We start from the raw sequence: 15413 nt of genomic DNA, 5'->3' as shown, positions 1-15413 counted from the left end.
TTATTTGCAGGGGACATAAAAGTTCAGCAGTTATCATAATTACCTGCTTTAAATTGGCACTCTGGAGTAACAATCTTCTTCAAATTATATTAGTACTAGAGGCCTGGTGCATGAAATTTGTGCACAGGTGCAGTCCCTAGGCTTGGCCGGCAATTGAAGCGTGAGTGTCTGGTGTGGAAGGGCAGGTCCCAGCTGAATCCATATTATTAACCGGTTTAATAATTAATCTGCATTTCTAACCAGTTAATAGCTAATCCAAATTATTAATCGGTTAATAGTTAATCCGCACTATTAACTGGTTAATAATTAATCCTCATTATTAACTGGTTAATAGCTAATCAAAGAAAACACAATCATTTCAAGAGAAATATCAAAAGTGCTTTATTCAAAGTAATGTCCATTGCTATCTACATATTTCCCCCATCTTTCAGGTAATTTGTGGATACTGTCCCAATAGAACTTTTCTTGTTTTGAGGCAGACCATTCAGAGACCAAATTTTCCACTTTTTTGTACGTTTTGAAGTGCTGCTCAGAAAGTGTGTGTGCCATTGATCAGAACAAGTGGTAATCTGAAGGAGCAATACAACAAAATAGCATACATATCAAATCGCATACATATCAACATATGTGTAACTCCATCTATTGAAAAAATCTGCATTATTAACCGGTACACCTAGTAAGTGAGATAATAAACTATTTGTCTTTCTCTGACTTATTTCACTTAGCATAGTGCCCTCAGGTCCATCCATGTTGTTGCCAATGGCAGGATTTCCTTTTTACAGCTGAATAATATCCAGATGTGTGTGTGTGTGTATCTCTTTTTTTAAAATATATTTTTATTGATTTCAGAGAAGAAGGGAGAGAGAGATAGAAACATCAGTGATGAGAGAGAATCATTGATCGGCTGCCTCCTGCAAGCCCCCCACACTGGGGATTGAGCCTGCAACCCCAGCATGTGCCCCTGACCAGAATCAAACCTGGGACCCTTCAGTCCGCAGGCTGATGCTCCATCCACTGAGCCAAACCATTTAGGGCATGTGTATTTCTTCTTTCTTCATTCATCCATCAGTGGACATTTACATTGTTTCCATGTCTTGGCTATTGTGAATAATGCTGGGATAAACATGCAGTAATGGTAATGATTATAGCTAATTTTTTTTTAAAAAATCCTTTATTGATTTCAGAGAGGAAGGGAGAGGGACAGAGAGATAAAAACATCAATGATGAGAGAGAATCATTGATTGGCTGCCTCCTGCATGCCCCCCCTTCCCCTCCACTGGGGATCAAGCCTGCAACAAGGCATGTGCCCTGACCAGGAATCCAACTGTGACCTGTGGGTTCATAGGTCCATGCTCAACCACGGAGCCAGAAGGGCTGGGCTATAGCTAATTTTTATAGAGTGCTTATTATGTGTGCCAAGTACTTTTCATGTATAGCTCACATTTCCTCCTCATAATAGATTCACTAGGAAGGCACTAGTATTTTTATCTGATTTTTCAGCTGAAGAAACTAGATCTTAGCCAAATGAGTCACAAATCTGTGGAGGGATGAGGTTCAATTAGACCTTCCCCCTGTCCAGAGGTTTTCACACTGGAGCATGCATCAGAATCACCTACAGGGCTCCTAAAATCACCCCCGGCTGGGCTCCACTCCCAGACTTACTGACCAGTAGGTGTGAAGTAGGGCCCAACATTTGTATTTCTATCAATTCCCAGGTGAGTGCATTTTGAGAACCAATTTCATACCTTTGCTCCTCAAAGTGTGTTGGAGAATTCTTAGCATTGGCATCCCCTGGGAGCTTGTTATGAACGCAGGCTCACCGAAAAAAAGGCCTATATGGGGGGAGAAACCAAGATAGTGGCATAGGTAAACACCGGAGATTGCTGCCTCGCACAACCACTTCAAAAATACAACTAAAAGACGGAACGGACATCACCCAGAACCACAGGAAGGCTGTCAGAGGGCAAATTCTACAACTAGAAGGAAAGAGAAAAGCATACCGAGACTCAGAGGAGGCGCAGTGCGGAAAATACAAAGGTGCGGAGGTGCGTGTGGAGCGGGCTGGCGGCTGAGGGCGCCGTTGTCTGTTTTAATCCAGAGGGAGTCTCAGGCTCTGAGCTCCAGTTCCGGGCGAGTCTCTAGGGACCCAGACTCAAACAGGAGAAGTGGGACTGTCTGGCATTGGTCGGAACTCGAGGGCAGCTTTCTCTCTGAGGTTTGCAGCGGTTGCTGGGTCTCTGAGAGGCAGAGCCTCTGGGGATGGGACTGAGAGCAGCCATAACTGCTCGCTCAGCCCGCCCTGTTGATCCCCTGGGACCCGCCCTGCCCAAGCCTTGCACAGAGGCATTTGCAGGATAGCCTTAGGCAAAGGCTAGATTAGCACCTCCCTAGAGGACAGAAGTTCTCCCACTGCAGACACAGCTGATTCTCACAGCCAGTTGGCCTGGAGGTCAAATCCTCCCCATTATTACCTACAACAATCAAGTCTTAACTACAACAAGACTGCGCACAAAGACCATAAGGGGGTGCACCAAGAAAGCATAAAAAATGCGGAGACAGAGAAACAGGACACAACTGACAGAAATGGAGGATATAGAGTTCAAAACCACACTTTTAAGGTCTCTCAAGAACTGTCTAGAAGCCGCCGATAAACTTAGTAAGGCCCTCGAAAAGACTGGTGAGACCGCTGATAAATATAGTGAGATCCTCAAGAAATCTAATGAGACCCTCAATGTTGTGATAAAGAACCAACCAGAAATTAAGCATACACTGACTGAAATAAAGAATATTATACAGACTCCCAACAGCAGACCAGAGGAGCGCAAGAATCAAGTCAAAGATTTGAAATGCAAAGAAGCAAAAAACACCCAACCGGAAAAACAAATGAAAAAAGAATCTGAAAATACGAAGGTAGTATAAGGAGCCTCTGGGACAGCTTCAAGCATACCAACATCAGAATTATAGGGGTGCCAGAAGAAGAGAGAGAGCAAGATATTGAAAACCTATTTGAAGAAATAATGACAGAAAACTTCCCCTACCTGGTGAAAGAAATAGACTTACAGGTCCAGGAAGCACAGAGAACCCCAAACAAAAGGAATCCAAAGAGGACCACACCAAGACACATCATAATTAAAATGCCAAGAGCAAAAGACAAAGAGAGAATCTTAAAAGCAGCAAGAGAAAGAACCTCAGTTACCTACAAGGGAATACCCATACGACTGTCAGCTGATTTCTCAACAGAAACTTTGCAAGCCAAAAGGGAGTGGCAAGAAATATTCAAAGTGATGAATACCAAGAACCTACAACCAAGATTACTTTATCCAGCAAAGCTATCATTCAGAACGGAAGGTCAGATAAAGAGCTTCACAGATAAGGAAAAGCTAAAGGAGTTCATCACCACCAAACCAGTATTATATGAAATGCTGGAAGGTATCCTTTAAGAAAAGGAAGAAGAAGAAAAAGGTAAAGATACAAATTATGAACAACAAACATGCATCTATCAACAAGTGAATCTAAGAATCAAGTGAATAAATAATCTGATGAACAGAATGAACTGGTGATTATAATAGAATCAGGGACATAGAAAGGGAATGGACTGACTATTCTTGGGGGGGAAAGGGGTGTGGGAGATGCGGGAAGAGACTGGACAAAAATCGTGCACCTATGGATGAGGACAGTGGGTGGGGAGTGAGGGCGGAGGGTGGGGCGGGAACTGGGAGGAGGGGAGTTAGGGGGAAGAAAGAGGAACAAATGTAATAATCTGAACAATAAAGATTTAATTAAAAAATTAAAAAAATAAACACAGGCTCACCCTAGACCTACTGAATCAGACTCTGCATTTTTAACAAGATCGCAGGCGACTCGGTGCAGGTTGTTTGTGTGCACTCGTCACACACTTTTGGACCAGATAGACTCGAAAGGGGACAACAGGTAAATTTTAGTTTACAGAGACCGTCTCTGGGGCAAGGGTTAGCACGGAGGACTTGGGTCGCCACTGGGCCACAGGGGCAGAATGGGGCACAGCGGGGCGGGGGAGAAGGTTCAGGACTGCCAAGCCTCGGTACCGCCCCCTCCACCTCCCAGTAGCCTCACTCCCCGCCCCTCCTGCGGAGCCGTGCCCGTTCATTGGCCAGCGGAGCCCCCGCGCCCGCCCCGCGATGTCTACTGCGCAGACGCCGGCGCCTTGTTCTCCCCACGCATCTCTGCGGGTCCTCCGGACCACCGAGCCTTTCTCCTAGAGCAGCCCCCGCCTCTCCCTTCCTCGGGGGCTCACTGAACTGCCACCCGGAAGTGAAACGTCTCGGAGGTTCTTCGTGTCCGTTTTAGAACCTGTCGTTACTCTTTCATTAACCCCACAAACGCTTCTTGGGCGCCTGCCCTTTGGGACTGATGAACGAGGCACAGTCCCAGGCCACGGAAAGGACTGTAGGATTGGGTGGTAATGCTGTGCTCCTAGGAGCTGGGGGCGCGGGGCCCGGCGGGAGAAAGCTGTCCGGGAGGGGGACCGGCCCTGAGCCTGGCAGTTGTCGGCCCTGTAGACACTCAGGTGTTTGGAGGATGGAGATCCCCGATTGGAGAACATTCGGGTGGAAGAAACGTGGCATGAAAACGTCTCCGTGCACAGGGCGCGTGGGTGCCTGGAGATGAAGGTGGAGAGGTAAGCAGGGGCGATCCTGGAGGGCTCCGTGTGCATAGGAAAGTGAAGCAATGTCCTGAGTAGCCTAGACGGTGTTTTAATCAGGAAATATGAACTCAGATTTGCACTTTAAAATACAGCTGGGCCCTAACCGGTTTGGCTCAGTGGATAGAGCGTCGGCCTGCGGACTGAAGGGTCCCAGGTTCGATTCCGGTCAAGGGCATGTACCTTGGTTGCGGGCACATCCCCAGTGTGGGGTGTGCAGGAGGCGGCTGATCGATGTTTCTCTCTCATCGATGTTTCTGGCTCTCTATCCCTCTCCCTTCTTCTCTGTAAAAAAATCAATGAAATAAATTTAAAAAATAAATAAAAATACAGCTGGCTTTCAGGCTGGGTTGGACCAAGAAGCTATCTGAAGGCTGTTGGAGACAGAATGGAGGCGGGGTGGCCTGACATGATTATTTCTTAGGAGCCTGTGTCTCTTCTAAGGTGTAACTTCCATGAGAAGGACTATGTCTGTTTAGTTTATTTCTCTTAACCAGCACTTAGAAGAGCACCTAGCACCCAGTAGGCCCTGAACAAATGTTTGTTGGATGAATAAATCAGTTTGCCTTTGATAAGACTTCCTGACTGATTGGATAGCAGATGAAAGTGGGAAGTAGAGGAGACTGATCACTGAAGATTGGAAGAACTCAAATAGTGAAATACTCTCCAGTGGGTATTTGCTGAGCACGTCTCCTGAACTGACCACCAACAAGATGCTGTGGGGAAGAAGTCCAGAACAGACCCCAACTTCTACTGTAGTCAAGGGAGTACAAGTATCAGTTCTAGGCTTTAGTCCCCCAACAAAAACATACCAGTTTCCTCTCTGTCCCCCTTACATGATCAAAGTTGAGAAGTACATGCTTTGTTTTGTTTTGAATCATCATCCACATGCATAGAATCCACGTGACCAGTTGCTTCACGGAGAATGCAGAAATGAATATGCCTTTCTTTTTTTCTTTTTTCTCTTTTTGGTTAATCATCACCCCAGGATATTTTTTCCATTGCTTTTCAGAGACAGTGGGAGAGAAAGAGAGAGAAATATTGATGTGAGAGGGAAACATCAATTGATTGCCTCCCACACACAGGCTCCCCTGCCTGGCCGGATGTCTCGAACCTGCAACCCAGGTGGGTGCCCTTGACTGGGAATCCAACCTGAGACCTTTTGGTGGTGGGCTGAAGCTCTAACCACTGAACCACTCTGCCAGGGCTCCTTTTTTTTGTTTCTTTTGTTGAATATTTTCCAACAGCAGACTCTAGTCAAATAATATTACATCTTATAGGTCTTATTATATATATTGTCTCATTGCTTTCCAAAAAGTTAATCATGGTAACAGCACCATCCATTTATGCAACAATTACAATAGTATTACTGGTGCTAGGCATTGAACTGGGCACTAGGGGCATAATAGACACAGATCCTGCCCTTATGAAGCTTCCAGTCTTAAGGAGAGCAGCAGGTGAACTGTTGTAAACCAACAAAAAAATTACAGCTTTATGCCTAAATTTTTGAAAAATGAATAGCTAGAATGTACTCATAAACTTTTCCTGCTCTTTTCTCCTATTTATCCTCTAACTGACTCCTCCTCTATCTGAGCACACAGTTTTGTCTCTTAACTGAAGCAGGACCTGGCTTGAAGTCCCAGCTCCTCCACCTCTAGCTCTGTGACCCTGGGCAGCTTACTTCACCTTTTTGAGCCTCAGTTTCCTTATGGGTCAAATGGAGCTAATAATAGCGCCTTCCTGGTGTGATTTTTGGCCACATGTTCTCTGTGAACATTCCTTTATGTAGGAAAAAATAGATGAGAACAGAATAGAGACTCTGACTCCTGGCAGATTTTATTACTGTACCCAAGCTAATTCTTTGTGTGGCTCACAAAAGCCACTGCTAACAAAGACAGGAACACGCTGGTTCCAGTTTTATATCCTAAAAATACGGGACAGGTGACTTTCTCCCTCTCTGCAGGGGACCTCACCGAGTCTGCATGGCTCCCTCAGGAAGAGTCTTGGAGCTGAGAACTCAGGTGGATGAGGGAAACCTATCTGCCGTCTTACCGTCCTCTCACAGATCCAGGACGTCGGCAAACCCTGCCAACTGTCCTTCTCACCACTATCCTAAGTCCCTTCGCCTCCACTACTGCTGCTGTACACCAGGTCACCACTCTCTCGCCTGGGCCACCACGGCAGTCTCCTAACTAGTTTCCTGTGTTCACTCTTGTCCCTACAGCCTTTTCTCTAAGAGCATCCAGAGGGATCTTTTCACAATGGATCATTTCACTCTGTTGCTCAAAACCCTTTCATGCCTCCCTATCACATGTAAAATTAAATCCAGATTCCCTACCAAAGTCTGCAAGTCCCTATCTGATCTGCCCCTGGCTACCTCTCTGCCCTTGTTTTCTATCACGCCTTCCTTGGCCTGCCCACTCCTCTCCAGTCACATTGGCTTCCTGGCTGGACTCAACCCATGTAGGTTCCCTCCTCAACCTGTTTCACTTGCTGCTTTGTCTGCCTGGAATGTTCTTCCTCATTTACCTGCGTGGCTCATTCATTCACTTCAGTGCTCTGCCCAGGTGTCAGCTCTCCAGAGGGGGCTTCTTTGGGCGCTCCTCTTCTCTCACAATCCTTTACCCTGCTTTGTTTTCACAGCACTTTCAACTTCTGACATTACTGTATTTAGTTATTTACTTGTTCAGTTATTTTTTGTTTCCCCCATTAGAAAGCAAGCTCCTTGAGAACAGGAAATTAATTTTATTTAGTGCCAGTGCCTGGCACATAGTAGGTGCTCAGTAAGTATTTGCTGAATGAATTAAATCCTGAATGAATGAATGAGCCAAATAAGAAAAGGGGGAGGGAATAGATGTTCCAGATAGGGGGCACTGTCTGTGCAGAAGGCCTGCGGCCAGTAGGGGTTTTTAGAACTGAAAGAGGCCTGTGGGATTGGGGTACAGACAGGGAGAGATAGCGTTAAAGAGAAAACCACAGGTCCAAGATGATGTCACTTGTGCTAAGGCCAATGATAAGAAACTTAGATTTAAAAAACAAACACACACACACACACACACACACACACTTCAGAGAAGAAGGGAAAGAGAGAGAGAAACATCAATGATGAGAGAGAATCATTGATCAGCTGCCTCTTGCATGCCCCCTATTGGGGTTCCAGCCCACAACCCAGGCATGTGCCCTGACCGGGAATCGAACCAGGAACTCCTGGTTCATATGTGGAGGCTCAACCACTGAGTCACACTGGCTGGGCCAAACTTAAATTTAATACCTGACGTAATTGTAGTTTCAGCCTCTCAAAAAATGTAATTTTGTCCTGGCCGGTTTTGCTCAGTGGATAGAGTGTTGACCTGCAGACTGAAGGGTCCCAGGTTCGATTCCAGTCAAGGGCACATGCCTGGGTTGCAGGCTTGATCCCCAGTGGGGAATGTGTAGGGGGCAGCTGATCAGTAATTCTCTCATCATTGATGTTTCTCCCTCCTCCCTGAAATCAATAAAAATATTTATTTTTTAAAAATGTAATCTTAACCAGTCTAGTTTTTCTGATCAAGCACCATTAAGGTAATATGTTACTTGTACTCCCTCCATCCTCCATAGAAAGAAGAAGCAACCTGCATGATAAAAATCCTTGCCATTTTCCCCCCTCCATCCACAAAAGAAGATGTTCTAGCCCTAACTGGTTGGCTCAGTGGATAGAGCATCGGCCTACGGACTCAAGGTTCCCAGGTTCGATTCTGGTCAAGGGCATGTACCTTGGTTTCGGGACATATCCAGCAGGGAGTGTGCAGGAGGCAGCTGATCAATGTTTCTCTCATCAATGTTTCTAACTATCCCTCTCCCTTCCTCTCTGTAAAAAATCAATAGAGCATATTTTTTTTAAAAAAAGAAGATGTTCTAGTCTTAAAATAATCTTTACTTCTGTTAATAGCTCTCTTGCCTACCCTTCTTCCTATAAAAAAAAAAGCCTTCTATTTTATACAACACCACTTGGAGTTTCTAGATGGGGTGCTACCCAATTCATGAATCAAATAATATAAGTCAATTAGATCTTCGAATTTACTCATTTGAATTTTTTTGTTTGTTTAAAATATATTTTTATTAATTTCAGAGAGGAAGGAAGAGGGACATAGAGATAGAAACATCAATGATGAGAGAGAATCATTGATCGACTGCCTCCTACATGCCCACGCTGGGAATCGAGGCCGCAACCCAGGCATTTGCCCTGACTGGAATCACATCGTTCATAGGTCAATGCTCCACCATGGAGCCATGCCAGCTGGGCTGTTTTTTAACTGTAATAATGCAGAAATGAGGCCGAGAGTTAAGCATGGACCAGACTGTAGAAGACCTTGTAGGCTGTGTTACAAGATTTTGGCCTTTGTTCTAATGACAGATCAGCCACTAAAAGGTTTCAGGTGAATTGAGAACTATGTTTTTATATAATCCCTCTGTATCAGTGGTTCTCAACCTTGGCTGCACATTACAATCACCTGGGAATCTTTAAAATCCTGATTTCTGGGCCTCATCCTCCGGAAATTCTGTTTCTTTGTTACTAATGTTGTGGCCTCACCCCATAACAAAGAAACAGAATTTCTGGAAGATGAGGCCCAGAAGTCAAGATTTTAAAGATTCCCAGGTGATTCTAATGTGCAGCCAAGGTTGAGAACCACTGCTCTAACTACTAGGTGGTAAAGTGATGGTAATGGGGCAAGAATGGATGCATGGGACCAGTAAGGTGACTGTTGAAGTCATCTAGGCAGAAATGACAGTGGTTTGCATTTGGATTCTGGTTGAAGAAGATAGACAAACATAATTCTTTTTTTTTTTAAATATATTTTATTGATTTTTTACAGAGAAGAAGGGAGAGGGATAGAGAGTTAGAAACATCGATGAGAGAGAAACATCGGCCAGCTGCCTCCTGCACACTCCCTACTGGGGATGTGCCCGCAACCAAGGTACATGCCTTGACCGGAATCGAACCTGGGACCTTTCAGTCCGCAGGCCGATGCTCTATCCACTGAGCCAAACCGGTTAGGGCGACAAACATAATTCTGATGTAAAATTAACAGTCACTATATCCTATCCCTATAATCCAAGGTGGCAAGCTATGCTAACTAGATCCAAAAAGACACAAGCTCAAACTTAGGACCTCTTCATTGGCACAGAATTGAGCCAACTAAGGCATTCTTTTTTCCCACATACATATATTCAAAAAATTCTGATGGAGCTTTTGCCATGCACTCAGCCTGTGCCAAGAGCTGCAGCAGATACAAAGATGATTAAGGTGCAGTAGGCCACTCCGTAGAAGTAACATTCTAATAAAAATAATACCCTCTGGTCTTACTACATTCCCTGCATTGCCAGTACTTACTCTGTCTTTGGTCCTAGTCTGCTTCATATTATGTACATTTTTTATCCCCTCTGCTTACCGCAAGGCCCAGCCAGAACTAGGTGCTCGATGCAACTTCGAATAAACATGAATTTTTCTTCTTGACTATTATGCTAGCAGTCATAAAAGAGCCAGTTCTCCAAACTGAAGTTTTTGTCAAAGTTTACTGAGCTCATATCAAAATAATTTCAACTGCCCAAGCCAAATAAAGAATAGCACAGCCCTAGCTGGTTTGGCTCAGTAGATATAGAGCATTAGCCTGCGGACTGAAGGGTCCCAGGTTCGATTCCGGCCAATGGCACAAGCCTGGGTTGCGTGCTCAGTCCCCTGTAGGGGGCATGCAGGAAGCAGCTGATCAGTGATTCTCTCTCATCAATGATTCTCATCATTGATGTTTCTATCTCTCCTCCCTTCCTCTCTAAAATCAATAAATATATTTAAAAAAAAAAAGAATAGCACATACATAACTCACAAGTCTATTATGACAAAATAAAAAAAAATTAAGGGGATTTACAAACATGAAAGGTGCTTTGTATGATAATCTCTGCATTTGCACTGCCCTCTTTACAATCATGCGCTGCAACGCATATATGAAGGCGGTCCCATCTACACTAATAAAAGAGAAACATGAAAATTGGTGTCACTCCGCTATGCCCACCAGCCAATCAGGGTGGATATGCAAATTAACCCAACAAAGATGGCAGTTAATTTGCATATGCAGGCACCCAGGGAAGACTGAAGGCTGAAGACGACTGAAGAGTCTTGGCTTCTCTGCTGCAGCTGAAGCGAAGGCCTGGGTCCCAGGTGCCAGAGGAAAACTGGTGCCAGAAGCCAGGGGAAGGAAGGCCTATTGCACGAATCTCTTCGTGTAATGGGCCTCTAGTTAGATTATAATGAAGCTGAAAATTTTCTATTGCCTAGTGATGTCATAATGTCATAGCACAACACATTACATAAATACCATTGTGTTACAGTTGCCTACGGTATTCAGTACAGTAATGTGCCATATAGGTTTGTAGCATGTACTGTAGAGGGATAGAATTTGTGACCCCAAAATATGTCTATTTGGCATAAGGATTGTTTTAGGCCAGTTAATTTGAACAAACAGCTGACATGGGAGAAACTCTGAAAACCAAGTAGAAGTTACTCTTTGTAAAAAAAAAACATTTACTACATTGTAAGGGAAATCTGCACTTGTAAGGGTGTATGCCTTGCTATACCAGGAGTTATCTATAGAAACTCTTATCATGCTAAAGGCCAAGACTTAAATCTGTACAACAACATTACCCTTTTTTTTTACTGTGTTTTTCCTGATAACCTCATATAACTCACTCCTCCCACCCTCAACATCTTTTCAGCTGAAGATGGTATTTAAGGTGGTGGCTTCAACCATTTTGGTGAATTACTCAACTTTCTTGGGTCTCTCCCAAGTATACTGGAGGTATACATGTTATTAAACTTTTGTTTGTTTTTATACTATTAATCTGTCTTTTAATACAGGGATGCCTCAGTCAAGAACCCAGAAAGGTAAAAGGAAAATTATTTTCTCTCCCCTACAGAGCAATAGGCTATACCAGTGGTTCCCAATGTGGGGCACACATCCCACAGGGGGGCAATTTGATTTTTAAGGTGGGCAATTCAAGAATGAGTTATTAACAGTGAATTTTTTGCATTTCTTATGGTTCTAAGGGCCTCATATACAGTATATAAATATATGTTTTGACATGCATTTCAGTTCTCTATTATGTTTTGAAACTTTGCTATTTTTTCATATCACTTCATATTATTATTTTTTAATAATTTATTAGTGATTTCTTCCTCAGTACTTCAACTGTCCTTTTATTCTTTTATTTTCTCTTTCATGGCTGCCATGTTCTTTTGAAGCTTGTTTAGACCAAGTTAATGGCCTTTTAGGCTTTCTCCATGTGAACAGGTGCTCACTTTTTGAATAATAAGAGTTATATGTCACGGGGGTGGGGGGGCATCAGGATTTTAGAGATGGTTAGGTGGGGCATGGCCAAAAAAAGGTTGGGAACTACTGGGCTGTACCTATAGCCTAGGTGTGTAGTAGACTATACCATCTAGATTTGTGTAAGTGCACTCTGATGTTCAAACAAGAAAATCGCCTAACAATGCATTTCTCAAAATGTACCTCCATCATTAAGCAGGGTATGGTTGTACTAGTGTTGGCTTTATTTCATGTTTATTTAACAAATATTTATTGAACATTGATCTTGTGCTAGTGTTAGTAGGGAAACCACACCAGAATGTTACCAACAATTGGATCTGGGTTCAGCAACCTCGGTACTTGAGTTCTGGTAAGAAAGAATTCAGAGCCAAGACTCAAATACAAGTAAAAGTTAGAAAGTCACAGAGGTAGAAAAAGTGAGCCAGTTAGGCTGCATGGGCTCAAGGAACAAGTTACAGAGGCAAAAGAAGAACCCTGGGAACTTAGGAGAAAGAGACCAAGGATAATGCTCCTGGTGGAAGGGGAGGGGGGAAAGCGGGCACGCTCAAGGGCAGGGGAGGGGAAGCAGAGGGAGATGGGAAAGTAGAACACTCTGAGTCTTTTCTGAGTCCTTTGTCTGAAGGGGTTTTATCCATTTCCCAAAGACAGGGATTTTAGGGGACATCTCAGAGGAGGATCTGAACAGAATTTTATCAGCTTTCTAGGTGTATCCTCTCTCATCATGGTCTCCACTGATTAGTAGTGCCAGGGCCGGGGGTCATTTGTCATCACAGCTGGTCCTGATGTCAGCCTTGGCATCACCCTGCCTGGCCTTGTTGTTTTTTGGGGGGCCTGGAGCTGAAACTGTTGTAATGTACCCCGCGAATCACAGAAGGACGCCTCAAGAAGTCGAATTAAAGAGTCACATTTATTGCAATCCGGGACTATGAGGGGCCATTCCCAAATCTCATAGCAATAAGATGGTGGCAAAACTAGACTTATATAGGCAAAAATCACAAAGGTATTGATTACATCCCAGGGTTTGGAATGTGGCACCTGGCTCCCAAAAAAGCAGGTTACAGAAGCAGAGTTAAGCATGTTAATTACAGTTTCGGGTCTCGGGGTCACTGAATTGACAGAAATACATTATCTAGAGTTCTTGGGTAACCTGGGTTAAACTTAGGCATGTTATCTAAATTACAGTTTTGGGTCTCCTGACCACTGAGCTGTCAGGACAATTTAGAGTAATTGTGCTGTCCTGGTCTCAGGACCACTGAGGCAGCTGGAACGCACCACCTGTGGCCACTAAAACAATTTAGGGTAATTGTGCTGTCCTGTTTCCAGGTACAGAAGAATGTGCTCTCTAAGACCAGTATGATAACAATCAATGGAATAGTCATTCAATCGATAAGGCATTCAATTGAATGGGATGACTTATACAATTTAGAAAATCAAAGTAACCTGTCCATTGTTAAACAAAGCAAATAGGTACCATACTTCAGAACATAGCTGAGGCCTAGATGTTATCTCAGGGCTTAATGCTCAAGGGAGTCATATGGTGCTATTCTCTGGCCCCCTTGTTTTTCCTCTTGGGGGAGGAGAGGGTCTACCACATGACTAGTGACATGCCAGCGGAGGAAAGATCGGGAGAGAGTCTGAACTGCATGACCAGACATGCTAGGGGAGGGAAGGTCACTCTGGGGGACAAGGTCCCACCCCAGTTTTGCCCATTCCACCCGGCAGCTTTCTGTACTGGCCTGCTGTTTCTATTCTACTCATGCCTGTCTAATTGCCTAGGAGCTGGAGATGCAAGGATAAACAAAATTTAGTTCCTTCCTTCATAGAAGTTACATTCTAATGAGCACTGTGGGTCAAAGTTGTTTAAAAAATTCAATCAAGTAAATTTTTAAGAATATGTTTTTATTGATTTTAGAGAGAGAGGGGAGGAAGAGAGAGAGATAGAAACATCAGTCAATCGGCTGCCTCTGGCACGCCCCTACTGGGGATTGAGCCCACAATCCAGGCATGTGCTCTGACCCAGAATTGAACTGTGACCTCCTGGTTCATAGGCCAATGATCAACCACTGAGCCACACCAGCCTGGCTCATCTGAGTAAATCTGAAGATCTAATTGGCTTTATTAAATGATTCACTGGGGCAACATCCCATGTAGCAACAAGGATGCTTCGAAGGGGTTGTATGAAATGGAGCTATTAACAAAAGAAGAAACTGATGTTTTTTAGACCAGGACTTCTTTTAGGGAGAGAGGAGTGCAAGGGTTTTTATCATGCAGATTGCCTTTTCATTCTTGGGGAGGGGGTGGGTAGGTAGGGGGGAAACATGACAGATTTACCTTATTTGTGCTTGACCAGAAAATTCCAGACTTTATTAAGATTACATTTCTGGGAGAGGTTGAAATTGCAATTAAATTGGGTATTAAAACTAGGTTTGATATGGCTTTTACACTGAGTGGTACTATTTTGGGGCCGTGGTTTTCTCTTTAAAAAGGTAAAAGGAATTTGAAAGTCATTACCTACCCAGTCCCATCACTGCATAGAATAGATGCCGGAGGAGCCAGCAGTATTTCACCTTTCCATGCTTTTTTGCTCCTCACTGCCAAGCTCCTCATTGCCCTTCACCCCACACAGCAGTCCTTTCCCCTCCGGGGAATATTATATAAGTAATATTTAAAAGATTGGGCCCTTTCTGCAAGTAATGGCAACAGCTTTTCTTATAGTCTCTGGGTGGACGGATAACAGGTCCAGTTTATTCCCTCTTGTATTGTACCAGTAGTAGAGATCCTGGTAATTCTATATTTATATAAATATATATATTTCAGAGAGGAAGGGAGAGGGACAGATAGAAACATCAATGAGAGAGAACCAATGATTGGCTGCCTCCTGCATGCCCACTACTGGGATTGAGCCCACAACCCAAGCATGTCCCCTTGACTGGAATCGAACCCGGGACCATTCAGTCCTCAGGCCGACACTCTATCCACTGACCAAACCAGCTAGGGCTGGTAATTCTTTTTTTCTTCCTGGCACTGAAAAGTCACATAGCTTCCAGGGTCCCAGGTTTCTGGGAGGGTCCTATAGCTCATCTTAAGTTGGAGGGTGAGACGGGTAGGGTTAGGCGGGTCCCTAAAATTATGTGGTCCATGCCCGGTTCTCCACCTTCCTCTGTGCTCTTTGGAGGACGGCACATGCAGGGCACCCAGGAAGGCCGGGAGTGGCATTGTAAGCACCCCGCTGGGGGTGGGAGTGACTGGGAACCCTCTGAGGGAAGGAATTACGCCATCGGCACGCCCACTGTGCAGGGAGGATGGGGCGGGGCTCCACTCGCCGGCGGAGGGCGGGCTTGCGTCGGCTAAGTGAAGCGATTGGCTCTGCCTAG

Source organism: Myotis myotis, unplaced genomic scaffold, assembly GCF_014108235.1.
Source record: "Myotis myotis isolate mMyoMyo1 unplaced genomic scaffold, mMyoMyo1.p scaffold_m19_p_5, whole genome shotgun sequence".
Taxonomy (NCBI): domain Eukaryota; kingdom Metazoa; phylum Chordata; class Mammalia; order Chiroptera; family Vespertilionidae; genus Myotis; species Myotis myotis.
Note: the sequence above shows the minus strand (reverse complement) of the source record.